Below are 14,985 nucleotides of genomic sequence, written 5' to 3' on the forward strand. Positions count from 1 at the left end.
GATAAAGAATGGTAGCGTGAAGGAACCATGGGTGACAAGTGAAGTGGAAAATCTAGTCAGGTGGAAGAAGGCCGCATACACGAGGTTTAGGAAACAAGGATCAGATGGGGCTATTGAGGAATATAGGGTAGCAAGAAAGGAGCTTAAGAAGGGGCTGAGAAGAGCAAGAAGGGGGCATGAGAAGGCCTTGGCGAGTAGGGTAAAGGAAAACCCCAAGGCATTCTTCAATTATATGAAGAACAAAAGGATGACAGGAGTGAAGGTAGGACCGATTAGAGATAAAAGTGCGAAGATGTGCTTGGAGGCTGTGGAAGTGAGCGAGGTCCTCAATGAATACTTCTCTTCGGTATTCATCACTGAGAGGGAACTTGATGATGGTGAGGACAATATGAGTGAGGTTGATGTTCTGGAGCATGTTAATATTAAGGGAGAGGAGGTGTTGGAGTTGTTAAAATACATTAGGACAGATAAGTCCCCGGGGCCTGACGGAATATTCCCCAGGCTGTTCCATGAGGCGAGGGAAGAGATTGCTGAACCTCTGGCTAGGATCTTTATGTCCTCGTTGTCCACGGAAATGGTACCAGAGGACTGGAGGGAGGCGAATGTTGTCACCTTGTTCAAAAAAGGTAGTAGGGATAGTCCAGGTAATTATAGACCAGTGAGCCTTACATCTGTGGTGGGAAAGCTGTTGGAAAAGATTCTTAGAGATAGGATCTATGGGCATTTAGAGAATCATGGTCTGATCAGGGACAATCAGCATGGCTTTGTGAAAGGCAAATTGTGCCTAACAAGCCTGATAGAGTTCTTTGAGGAGGTGACCAGGCATATAGATGAGGGTAGTGCAGTGGATGTGATCTACATGGATTTTAGTAAGGCATTTGACAAGGTTCCACATGGTAGGCTTATTCAGAAAGTCAGAAGGCATGGGATCCAGGGAAGTTTGGCCAGGTGGATTCAGAATTGGCTTGCCTTCAGAAGGCAGAGGGTCGTGGTGGAGGCAGTACATTTAGATTGGAGGGTTGTGACTAGAGGTGTCCCTCAAGGATCTGTTCTGGGACCTCTACTTTTTGTGATTTTTATTAACGACCTGAATGTGGGGGTAGAAGGGTGGGTTGGCAAGTTTGCAGATGACACCAAGGTTGGTAGTGTTGTAGATAGTGTAGAGGATTGTCAAAGATTGCAGAGAGACATTAATAGGATGCAGAAGTGGGCTGAGAAGTGGCAGATGGAGTTCAACCTGGAGAAGTGTGAGGTGGTACACTTTGGAAGGACAAACTCCAAGACAGAGTACAAAGTAAATTGCAGGATACTTGGTAGTGTGGAGGAGCAGAGAGATCTGGGGGTACATGTCCACAGATCCCTGAAAGTTGCCTCACAGGTAGATAGGGTAGTTAAGAAAGCTTATGAGGTGTTAGCTTTCATAAGTCGAGGGATAGAGTTTAAGAGACGTGATGTAATGATGCAGCTCTATAAAACTCTGGTTAGGCCACACTTGGAGTACTGTGTCCAGTTCTAGTCGGCTCAGTATAAGAAAGATGTGGAAGCATTGGAAAGGGTACAGAGGAGATTTACCAGGATGCTGCCTGGTTTAGAGAGAATGCATTATGATCAGAGATTAAGGGAGCTAGGGCTTTACTCTTTAGAGAGAAGGAGGATGAGAGGAGACATGCTAGAGGTGTACAAGATATTAAGAGGAATAGATAGAGTGGACAGCCAGCGCCTCTTCCCCAGGGCACCACTGCTCAGTACAAGAGGACATGGCTTTAAGGTAAGGGGAGGGAAGTTCAAGGGGGATATTAGAGGAAGGTTTTTGACTCAGAGAGTGGTTGGTGTGTGGAATGCACTGCCTGAGTCAGTGGTGGAGACAGATACACTAGTGAAGTTTAAGAGACTACTAGACAGGTATATGAATTTAAGGTGGAAGGTTATATTGGGGGGCAGGGTTTAAGGGTTGGCACACCATTGTGGGCCGAAGGGCCTGTAATGTGCTGTACTATTCTATGTTCTATGGTCTAAAGGAGTGGATGGGCAAACTTGGGCTGTTTTCTCTTCAGCAGTGGAGAAAGAGGGGAGATCTGATGGAGGCTCATAAAATTATGAGTGGCATAGATAGATAAACAACACACACAAAATGCTGGAGGAATTCAGCAGGCCAGGAAGCACCTATGGAAAAGAGTACAGGTGACATTTCAGGCCAAGATCCTTCAGCAGCTCTGGAGAAAAAAAGTTGAGGAATAGATTTAAAAGGTGGAAGGAGGGGACGGAGAAACACAAGATGATGGGTGAAACCGGGAGGGGAAGGGGTGAAGTAGAGAGCTGGGAAGTAGTTGGGTGAAGGAGATACAGGGCCAGAGAAGTGGGAATCTAATAGGAGAGGACAGAAGGCCATCGAAGAAAGAAAAAGGGGGAAGGGCATCAGAGGAAGGTGACTGGCAGGGATGAGGAATGGTGAAGGGGGAGGCATTACCCCTTTTTCTAAGAAATCGATGTTCATGCCATCAGGTTGGAGGCTACCCAGATGGAATACAAGGTGTTGTTCCGCAAACATGAGTGTGGCTTCATTGCGACAGGATTGTCATGGATTGACATATGGGAATGGGAATGGGAAGCGGAATTACAATAGGTGGCCACTGGGAAATCCCGCTTCTTCTGGCGGATGGAGTGCAGGTGCTCAGCAAAGCGATCTCCCAACCAGTGTCAGGTCTCATTGGTACACAGGAAGCCACACGGGGAGCACCGGACACAGTAAATGATCCCAAATGACTCACAGCTGAAGTGCCACCTCACCTGGAAGGACTGTTTGGGCCCTGGATGGTAGTGAGGGAGGTAGGTACCTGCTCCTACACCTCCTCCCTCACTACTATTCAGGGCCCTAAACAGACCTTCCAGTTGAGGCAACACTTCACCTGAGTCACCTATTGTATCCAGAGCAGCTTTTTGTTTATTGGTGAGACGAGACGCAGATTGGGAGACCGCTTTGCCGAGTATCTACACTCCATCTGCCAGAAAAAGAGGGATTTCCCAGTGGCCACCCATTTTAATTCCACTTTGCATCCTCTTTCTGACGTGTCCATCCATGGCCTTCTCTACTGTCACAACGAAGCCACACTCAGGTTGGAAGAGTGACACCTTATATTCCCTCTGAGTAGCCTCCAATCTGATGGCATGAACATTGACATTGAGGTTTTTTTTTGCCCTGCCTGTAATGCCCCCCCTTCTCTATTCCTCATCCCCTTTTCTTTCTCCCACCTTATCTCTCTGCCTGCCTATTCCCTCCCTTGGGTGCTCCTCTCTCTTTTTTTCTTTCTTCCATGGCTTTCTTTTCAATCTTTTTATTAACTTAAAAATACAAATATATACAAATATATACAAATCAGAGGAGAAGTTTAGCAAACAGATAATACAAATAAACAGCAGTAAAAAAAAGAAAGTATATACCAAGGAGGACATAAATAATCTTCTGGAAATAGTAAGGGACCAAGGGTCTAGTGAGATGGAGGAACTGAGGGAAATACATGTTAGTAGGGAAGTGGTGTTAGGTAAATTGAAGGGATTAAAGACAGATAAATCCCCAGGGCCAGATGGTCTGCATCCCAGAGTGCTTAAGTAAGTAGCCCAAGAAATAGTGGATGCATCAGTGATAATTTTTCAAAACTCCTTAGATTCTGGATTAGTTCCTGGGAATTGGAGGGTGGCTAATGTAACCCCACTTTTTAAAAAAGGAGGGAGAGAGAAATCGGGGAATTATAGACCGGTTAGTCTGACATCGGTGGTGGGGAAAATGCTAGAGTCGGTTATCAAAGATGTGATAACAGCACATTTGGAAAGAGGTGAAATCATCGGACAAAGTCAGCATGGATTTGTGAAAGGAAAATCATGTCTGATGAATCTTATAGAATTTTTTGAAGATGTAACTAGTAGAGTGGATAGGGGAGAGCCAGTGGATGTGGTATATTTAGATTTTCAAAAGGCTTTTGACAAGGTCCCACACGGGAGATTAGTGTGAAAACTTAAAGCACACAGTATTGGGGGTATGGTATTGATGTGGATAGAGAATTGGTTGGCAGACAGGAAGCAAAGAGTGGGAGTAAACGGGACCTTTTCAGAATGGCAGGCAGTGACTAGTGGGGTACCGCAAGACTCATTGCTGGGACCCCAGTTGTTTACAATATATATTCATGATTTAGACGAGGGAATTAAATGCAGCATCTCCAAGTCTGTGGATGATACAAAGCTGGGCGGTGGTGTTAGCTGTGAGGAGGATGATAAGAGGATGCAGGGTGACTTGGATAGGTTAAGTGAGTGGGCAAATTCATGGCAGATGCAATTTAATGTGGATAAATGTGAGGTTATCCACTTTGGTTGCAAGAACAGGAAAACAGATTATTATCTGAACAGTGGCCGATTAGGACAAGTGGAGGTGCAACGAGACCTGGGTGTCATTGTACACCAGTCATTGAAGGTGGGCATGCAGGTACAGCAGGCGGTGAAAAAGGCAAATGGTATGTTGGCATTCATAGCAAAAAGATTTGAGTACAGGAGCAGGGAGGTTCTACTGCAGTTGTACAAGGCCTTGGTGAGACCGCACCTAGAATATTGTGTGCAGTTTTGGTCCCCTAATCTGAGGAAAGACATTCTTGCCATAGAGGGAGTACAGTGAAGGTTCACCAGATTGATTCCTGGGATGGCAGGACTTTCATATGAAGAAAGACTGGATCGACTAGGCTTATACTCACTAGAATTTAGAAGATTGAGGGGGGTTCTTATTGAAACGTATAAAATTCTAAAGGGATTGGACAGGCTAGATGCAGGAAGATTGTTTCCGATGTTGGGGAAGTCCAGAACGAGGGGTCACAGTTTAAAGATAAAGGGGAAGCCTTTTAGGACCGAGATGAGGAAAAACTTCTTCACACAGAGAGTGGTGAATCTGTGGAATTCTCTGCCACAGGAAACAGTTGAGGCCTGTTCATTGGCTATATTTAAGAGGGAGTTAGATATGGCACTTGTGGCTAAAGGGATCGGGGGTATGGAGAGAAAGCAGGTACAGGGTTCTGAGTTGGATGATCAGCCATGATCATACTGAATGGCGGTGCAGGCTCGAAGGGCCGAATGGCCTACTCCTGCACCTATTTTCTATGTTTCTATATTGTCAAAATCAGATAGGTAAAATGTTACGCTGTTATATATACAATATAATCAAAAGAAAACCACAACTCCTCTTGACAATCATAAAAAAAAGATTGGAAATTTTATTTAATAAATGTAAAGGGGGTTAATAAATGTAAAGAGGAAAAAAACCCCACTAACTAAACAGAACAAACAAAAAAAAAGAAAAGAAAGATTGGGCAGTCCATTTGAGGATAAAATTAGAAAAAAGAGAAAGCAAGAAAAAAAACATCCTTCCAATCATCTCCAAACCTTCACGGATAAGGATTTTCCCTAAAGAGTGTAAAGAAAAATAAATAAATAAATAAATAAATCATGTGAAAATATCGAATAGAGGGTCGCCAGACTTGTTCAAAATTAAATGATGTATCAAATGTCCAGCTTCTAATTTTCTCCAAGCTTAGACATGACATAATGGAGGAGAGCCAATAAAAAACAGTAGGTGGATTAGAGTCTTTCCAGTATAACAAGATAGTTCTCCTAGCCAGTAAAGTTGAAAAGGCTATCACATGTTGAGCGGAAGCTGACACTCTGCCTACTTCCTTTGGAATAATCCCAAAAATTGCTGTAAGTGAATTGGGTTAAATATCCACATATATAACTTTAGATAATATTCCAAACACATCCTTCCAAAAATTATTTAAACTTACACATGACCAAAACATATGAGTTAGAGTAACCACTTCTGCATTACATCTGTCACAAATAGGGCTTATATTAGGAAAAATATGCGCCAATTTATCTTTGGACATATGGGCCCTGTGTACTATCTTAAACTGAATTAAGGTATGGCGTGCACAGATAGGTGAATTATTGACTAGATAATAAATTTTACTCCATTGATTATCTGAGAGTGCATGTTGAAGTTCTATTTCCCAAGTGCGTTGAATCCTATCGTTAGGCGACATGTGAGCATTCATTAACTGTTTATAAATTATAGCTATTAATCATTTTTGAAATTCTTTAAGCAGAAAAATAGCATAAGCCAAATTTAAAGAACAGGCCAAGGGGTAATTCGGTAGAAAATCACGTAAAAAATTCCTAACCTGTAAGTATCTGAAAAAATGTGTATTAGAGATGTCATATTTATCCATTAACTGCGAAAAGGACATTAAACAGTCCTCTATAAACAAATCTAAAAAAGTTCTTATTCCCTTAATTTTTCATGTTAAAAAAGCCTTATCCAGAGTTGAAGGTTTAAAAAAGAAATTAGAATAAATATTACTAGAGAGTAGAAAATCATTTAATTCAAAAAATCTACAAAACTGAAACCAGATTTTTAAAGTATGTTTAACAATAGGGTTAAGAGCTTGTCTACCTATTCTGGAGAACGAAAACGGAAGGGCAGCTCCTAATAAAGAAGTTAAAGAAAACCCCGTTACTGAGTTTTTGTCCATCTGTAACCATGAAGGGCGATTCTGTTCATCTATATCATAAATCCAAAAAGTAATATAACTTGCATGGCTTTCTGTCCTCTCCCAACAGATTCCCCCTTCTCCAGCCCTGTATCTCTTTCACCAACTTCCCAGCTTTTTAGTTCCCCCCTCCCCATGCTGGTTTCTTTTATCACCTTGTGTTTCTCCCTGCCCTCTCCCCACCTTTTAAATCTATTCCTCATCTTTTTTTCCACCATTGCTGCTGAAACGTTGACTGTATTCTTTTCCATAGATGCTGCCTGGCCTGCTGAGTTCCTCCAGCATTTTGTGTGTGTTTCTTGGATTTCTAGCATCTGCAGATTTTCTCTTGTTTGTAGAGTAGACAGGCAGTATCCTTTCCCCAGAGCTGAAATGCCTAATACCAGAGAACATGCTTTTACAGTGAAAGGGGGATAAATCTAAGGAAATCTGTGAGGCAAGCCTTTTTTTAAACGTAGGTGCCTGCAATGTGCTCCAGTGGTGGTGGTGAAGGTAAATACGACAGGGGCATTCAGGAGGCTCTTAGATAGGCACATGAATATGCAGGAAATGGGACAATATGGACATTGTGTACACAGAAGGGATTAATCAAGTATCCATTTGATTACAGATTTAGTTTGGCACAGTTGGGCTGAAGGGCTGTTTGTCCACTGTACTGTTATGTTCTAAATAAACATGACAGAAGTGCAGGCTGAGAGAGAGGAAAATATAGTCTGTGGTAGTATTGGGACTTTTCAGGTGAGTTCAAGAACCTGACAGCGGTGTGGAGGAAACTATTGAAGTGTGGGTCTTCAGGCTCCTGTCCCTCCTGCCCGATCGAGTGACTTCCATCGTGGGTGGGGACCCTGATGATGGATGTTGCTTTCCTGAGGTAGCTCCTCCTGTAAGTGTCCTCGATGGTGGGGAGATCCAAATGCATGATGGGAGTGGCCACGTCCACCACTCTCCGTGACCCCTTGCGTCCCTGTGCATTGGAGTTTCTGGACAAAAGTGCCTGAATCAGCAAGCTGTAGAAAATCACAAACCAAGAGCTGGTAAACGGAACCAGTATAGATGAGTAGCTATGTGGGGTGGCACAATAGTTTGCTGATCAGCGTAACACTATTACAGTGCCAGTGACCCAATTCAATTCCGCCGCCATCTGTAAGGAGATTGTATGTTCCCCACGATCACATAGGTTTCCTCCCGGAGCTCCGGTTTCCTCCCACATTCCAAAGGTGTACAGGCTAGTAGGTTAGTTCGGTGGCATGGTCTCATCAGGTCAGATGAACCTGTTACCCTGCTGCATCTCTAATTAAATTATTTTGTAATCACCCCACTACCTGATAGTTAGCATGGAGTCAGTAGGCCAAAGGGCTACATAAGTCTGTATATTGAACTGTATTTAAACTTATTGTGATTTTTTTTATTATTGTGTTCCTTAACTTGTTGTGCTTCTTCATGCTGCATTGACACATAGAAACAGAAAAACATAGAAAACCTACAGCACAATACAGGCCCTTCAGCCCACAAAGCTGTGCCGAACATGTCCTTACCTTAGAACTACCTAGGCTTACCCATAGCCCTCTATTTTTCTAAGCTCCATGCATCTATACAGGAGTCTCTTAAAAGACCCTATCGCAGACATTCCACCCACACCCAGGTCGACCTCCAAGGGTGTATGTAATACTTTGTTTAGTGATTTTGTCTAATCTGTAAACCAAGTTGGGTATATGTGATGCACCATCAATAACTCACTCTGAGACGTAAGAAGCGAGATATCGGCTTTTATTGACTGGAAGAATGAACAACACTACATCCTGGAGAATGAGGCCGGGCTCAGGCCTCAATCGCCTTTATACAGGGGTCTGTGGGAGGAGCCACAGGAGCAGTCAGCAGGGGTCTGTGGGAGGAGCCACAGGAGCAGTCCAGACAGGTATATGTAGTTCACCACAATATGCTGAAAATGTGACATTAAAATATGTACTTATATTATCATGGAGTCATTTTTTTAAATTCTATTACAGCGTTAAGCAAGTCTACAGGGAGTTTGACCTCATCACATAGGACATCAATAGAGTAGCTCCTTAGCAGCTAGCCAGCTAGTTTAAATAACATTAGTTATGCTAATGAACGAATGACACCTGTTAAACTCACCTCAACATGTCTTTTACATTTTAACCCACCATGGGCAATAGAAAACTCACTGTTGCAAACAGTGCAGCGAGCAACACTGTCATTATTTTTGAGGTCAACTCTAAAGCCTGGCCATGGAGAAAACTGATAGGTTTTCTCCTATCATTTCGCATTTTCCTCTCCCCCTCCTGCTTTCAAATCTCTTACTATTTTTCCTTTCAGTTAGTCCTGATGAAGGGTCTCCGCCCGAAACATCAGCAGTGCTTCTTCCTATAGATGCTGCCTGGCCTGCTGTGTTCCACCAGCATTTTGTGTGTGTTGCTTGAATTTCCAGCATCTGCAGATTTCCTCGTGTAAACTGATAGGTCTACTTAGCACGAAGAGAGACCAATCAGGATGCTCCCTCTCGCTCTCCCTTGCAAAAAAAAATTGATTTCTGGGATAATGTATATAATTTGCGGGTGTCAGGGAGCCACTATCAATATGCGGGATACCCCCAGAACTTCCGGGAGAGGTGGGATGTCTGCTATCTTTTCCGCCTCCACCATCATCGGCGGCAGCCCATTCCACGCACTCAACACTGCATAAAAAACTTACCCCTGACATCTCCTCTGTACCTGCTTCCAAGCACCTTAAAACTGTGCCCTCGTGCTAGCCACTTCAGCCCTGGGAAGAAGCCTGACTATCCACACGATCAATGGCCCTCATTATCTTGTACACCTCTATCAGGTCACCTCTCATCCTCCATCACTCCAAGGAGAAAAGGCCGAGTTCACTCAACCTATTCTCATAAGGCATGCTCTCCATCCTTGGAAATCTCTTCTGCATCCTTTCTATGGCTTCCACATCCTTCCTGTAGCGAGGCAACCAGAATTGAGCACAGTACTCCAAGTGGGGTCTGACCAGGGTCCTAGACAGCTGCAACATTACCTCTCAGTTCTTAAACTCAGTCCCACAATTGAAGGCCAATGCACCGTATGCCTTCTTAACCACAGACCCCTAGTAACAATTATTTCATTCTCCTTTACACTTATGTACTGGAAATTACATTAAACAGTCTTGAATCTTGAAGTCACTTCTTCTGATAGCCAAGGATGACAGGTCTGCAGGCCTTGTCTGCTTGCACCTCCAGCAGCTTGTTCGGTAACAGTTCCCCAAGGAGAGTAATTTGCCTCGGCTCCTCCCTCTTTCAAGATCCTGCTTTTGAACTGTTTCTGACACGTGGCCTGTGGTGAAAGCCAGAGCAAAACACCCATTTTGTTGCCTGCCAGTTCCATTCTGATGTCAGCAGCGAGGTTCTGGGCAGCAGCCAGACATGGCAGTTTGATGTGGTAATTAATCCTGTCAGGGTAGAGGTCTAACAGTCAGCCTCTCACAGAGGTGACAACACTTCACTAAAGCATGACTCCCAGCCCTTGACTCATGAAGCAGAGTTCCCACCTTCCCCTCAGCTGCACAGGGTTACAAAACATAGAAACATCAAAACAGAGCACAGAACATTGAACATCTCAGCATAGAACAGGCTCTTTGGCCCACAATGTCGTGCCAACATTTTAATCTACTCTTAGATCAATCTAACCCTTCTCCCCCACCCCCACATAGCCCTTCATTTTTTTCTATCATCCATGTGCTTATTTAAAAGTATATTAAATGCCCCTAATGTATCTGCACCTGCAACCACGCCTGACAGGACTTTCAATGCGCCCATCTAAAAAAAACCTACTTCTGACATTCCCTCTGTACTTTCCTCCAATCACCTTAAAATAATTCCCCCTTGTATTAGCCCTGGAAAAAGGACCACTCAATCTTCACCTCTTATCATCTTGTACACCTCCATCAAGTCACCTCTCATCCTCCTTTGCTCCAAAGAGACAAGTCCCAGCTCCTTCAACTTATCCTCATAAGACAAACTGTGGCAAAATACTGAAGCTGGCTCTCTTGCCACAGCTTGGTTGATAGCAACTCCAAACACATATATAGCATAGGAATAGGTTCTTTGCCCACCATAAGCTGAATTTCTTGTAGTATTTTTTCAGACTGAAAATCAGAAAGCTGCAGATTCGGGAAATGCTCAAAAATTTATTCATATTCCCTTGATAAAGTGGATGTGGAGATGATGCTTCCTATAGTGGAGGAGTCTACAACCAGAGGACAAAGCTTCAGAACAGAAGGACATCCATTTAGAACAGAGATGAGAAGTAATTTCTTTAGCCAGAGGGTAGTAAATCTGTGGAATTCATTGCCAGTCTGCTGTGGAGGGCAAATCATTGGGTGTATTTAAATCAGAGGCTGAAAGGTTCTTTATTAGTCAGGATGTCAAAGGTTATGAAAAGACAGAAGAAAGGGGTTGAGAGGGATAATCAGCTATATTTGAATGGCAGAGCAGACTCACTGGATTAAATGGCCTAAATCTGCTCCAATATTTTATGGTTTTATGATGGTAATCTAACTAATCCCACCTGTTTGTTCATGCCCCATATCCTATTCCTCCATTCCCTGCCTGTACATGTCCCAGATCCCTCCATTCCCTGACTGTTCATCTGCCTCTTCAAAAGCCTCTTAAACACTATAATTGCATCTATATTGTATTTAAAAAAATCTTCCCTCTCACTCTAAAGCTGTATTCTCTAGTATTTGTCATTCCTACCCTGAGAAAAAGACTTTCTCCCATCCTCCCCCACCCTCTTCTGAAACTCCACAGTAAAAATCCAATGTTTATCCAATCTCTCCTTATAGCCAATACAATCCAATCCAGGCCACATCTCAATGAACCTCTTCACCTGTACAAAGCCTCCACACACTTCCTATGGTGTGCCAACCAGAACTGCACACAATACTCCATATGGAACCTGACCAGAGTTTAAAGTTGCACCATACCTTCCCTAACTTTTATACTGAAAATCCTGACCTCTCTCCTCCTAGACTTCCAATTTTCTCTGTCAGCCCCATCATCCTATTTTTCTCTTCCTCCACCCACTTCATCTGCCCCTCACCCACATACTCCTTCCATTGGATTTCCCCCCTCCCAATGATCCCATCTATCCTCCTCACCACTCTCATTTGAATTCATGCTCCACTTTTCCTATCAGAACCCTTCACCTACAGCCCTTTCTCACCTCCACCTAGTAGCCTGTATTTCTACTGTACCCTCCTCCATAACCTATCCCTCAACGTCAGCAAGACGAAGGAATTGGTTGTTGACTTCAGAAGGAGTAGTGGACCGCACGACCCCATCTACATCGGTGGTGCACAGGTGGAACAGGTCAAAAGTTTTAAGTTCCTCGGGGTCAATATCACAAATGATCTGACTTGGTCTAACCAAGCAGAGTCCACTGCCAAGAAGGCCCACCAGCGCCTTTACTTCCTGAGAAAACTGAAGAAATTTGGCCTGACCCCTAAAACCCTCACTAATTTTTATAGATGCACTGTAGAAAGCATTCTTCTAGGGTGTATCACAACCTGCTAAGAAGTTGTCCTGTCCAAGACCGGAAGAAGCTGCAGAAGATCGTGAACATAGCCCAGCACATCACACAAACCAATCTTCCATCTTTGGACTCACTTTACACCGCACACTGTCGGAGCAGTGCTGCCAGGATAATCAAGGACACGATCCACCCAGCCAACACATTTTTTGTCCCTCTTCCCTCCAGGAGAAGGTTCAGGACCTTGAAGATTCATACGGACAGATTTGGGAACAGCTTCTTTCCAACTGTGATAAGACTGCTGAATGGATCCTGACCCGGATCTGGGCTGTACCTTCCAAATATCCGGACCTGACTTGCACTACCTTACTTTCCCTTTTCTATTTTTGAATTATGATTTATAATTTAAGTTTTTATTTTATTTACTTCGATTTGTACTTCAGGGAGTGCGAAGCGCAGAGTCAAATATCGCTGTGATGATTGTACGCTCTAGTATCAATTGTTTGGTGACAATAAAGTAATCTGCCTATAAGACATAGGAACAGAATTAGTCCATTCAGCCCATTGAATCTGCTCTGTTAGATCTTGGCTGATTTATTTTCCTTCTCAGTCCTATTCACCTTCTGATGCCCTTACAACTCAAGAACTTACAAACCTCTGCTTCAAATATACCCAATAACTGGCAATGAATTCCACAAATCCGCCACCATCAGGATAAAGAAATTCCTCCTTTTTTCTGTTCTAAAGGGACATCCTCCTATTCCGAGGCTCTTCCCTCTGGTCCTACCACACTTCCTCATCTGGATCCATCTATCACCTGCCAGCTTCTGCTCCACCCCTTCTCATTAACAAGGCATTGTCCTACCCACAGGACTGCCGCTCACTAGATGTTTTCTGTTTATTGCACCATTCTCTCTAATCTCTAAAGAAAATCCCAAGAGATCAGCACTTTATTTGATTCTCAAATCACCCCATCTGGCACCAACAAGCATTCTACGGTGAAAGTCACTTAGGTTACATTTCTTCTCTATTCTGATGTTTGGTCTGAACAACTAGAACTTCTTGATCATGTCTGCTTCCCCTTCCTTTTATGCATTCATTGAATTGCTGCCATGTGATTGGCTCATTAGATACTGGTATTGCTGAGCAAATGTACAGGTGTACCTAATAAAATGGCCACTAAGTGTATGTGTTGCCGAAAGCAAAAAGTGCAATTATATCAATTAATATTTGCAGAAGGAACAAGCAAGAACATATTTAATTTACTCTCACTACAAAGTAATACTGCTTTAATGAGACAGGTGCTGAGATGGATGCCCTTTAGTGTCATAGAACATTGTAGCATAGAAATGGACTTTCAGCCCATCTAGTCTGTGCCAAACTGTTATTCTGTCTGGTCCAATTGATCAGCACCTGGACTATAGCTTTCCATACCATCCCATCCATGTACTTATCCAAACTTCTCTTAAATGTTGAAATCAAACCTGAATCCACCATTTCCACTGGCAGCTTGTTCCACAATTAGTAAAGTTGCCCCTCAGGTTCATCTTAAACATTTCACCTTTCACCCTTAAACCATGCCCTCTAGTTGTGGTCTCACAAAACCTCCTTGCATTTTACCCCATCTATGCCCCTCATAACTTTGTACGCTTCTCGCCTCATTCTCCTACACTCAAGTGAATAAAGTCCTAACCTATCCGTTGTTAATCTGTAACTCAAGCCCTCAAGCAACACCCTTGTAAATTTTCTCTGTACACCATAGTGTTACTTTGTACTTGTTCTGGCTTTGCTAAGAAATATTATACTTCCACAAATGTTTCACTTAATTAACTTTTGACAAACATCTGTGCAATTAGATTTTGCATATTGATATTGGTGTCAAAGACAGTAAAATCAGATAATTGGTCTCAACGTATCTCATATCCTTCAGGGGATGATAGCCAGCTGTCTGACTTGTCAAAGATGATTATCGACCAGAAGAACTCACACCACCTACACCCCAACTTACACTGGTGACACAGCAGTGGAAACTCCTGGGAGTGCATGTCTCACACAACCTTTCATGGTACCAGAACACATTCAACACAATCAGAAAAGCTCAACAGCACTTCTAATATTTTGAGGCGGCTGAAGAGAGCTGGACCATGCACATCTTTACACACATCATTCCACAGATGAGCAGTAGAGAGCATCATAACAAGCTGCATCACTGTTTGATACAGAAACTGAACTGCCGCAGACAGGAAGACTCTACAATGGGTGGTCAAAACTGCCCAATGCATCACCGGCACCAGCCTAGCCTCCATCAAGCACATATACAGAAAGATGCTGAAAAATTGCACCCACCCTGTTCATTGCCTTTTTGTCCCACTCCCATCAGGGAGGAAATTACAGTTTTCACACCAGGAGCACCAGACTCAAAAACAGTTACATTCCTCAAACAGTAAGGCTGATCAACACCTCCACCCACTAACCCACTCCATCACCCTCCTAACCACCATTTCCTGTCAGTCACTGATGTACAGACACTCCTGTGCCTAGCGTCACTTTATGGACATACAATCAATGTATACAAGTTATCTTATGTATTTATACTAATTGTGTTACTATTATTATTGTTGTGTTTTTATCTTATGGTAGTTTTTTGTGCTGCATCGGATCTGGAGTAACAATTATTTCATTCTCCTTTACACTTGTGTACTGGAAATGACATTAAACAATCTTGAATCTAGCCAAAGTACAAGTTGAGGGCTGCAGCAATCTGCTGTCCTTGGTCAGCCACTCTGTTGTACCATAACCACCATGTTAAAAGAGGAAAAGGATAATTAAACATACCAAGGCGGTAGGGTGGCTAAGTGGTTAGCACA

At 43.1% G+C, this 14,985-nt stretch overlaps 1 long non-coding RNA gene across 1 annotated transcript in view; it reads left to right on the forward strand.

Annotated features, from left to right (window-relative positions):
- Positions 1–14,985, forward strand: part of LOC140725770 (uncharacterized) — a 106,291-nt gene that overhangs the window by 36,431 nt on the left and 54,875 nt on the right. The gene's annotated exons all lie outside the window — the stretch shown is intronic.

The sequence above is a fragment of the Hemitrygon akajei genome, chromosome 3 (genome assembly GCF_048418815.1).
Source record: "Hemitrygon akajei chromosome 3, sHemAka1.3, whole genome shotgun sequence".
Lineage (NCBI taxonomy): Eukaryota > Metazoa > Chordata > Chondrichthyes > Myliobatiformes > Dasyatidae > Hemitrygon > Hemitrygon akajei.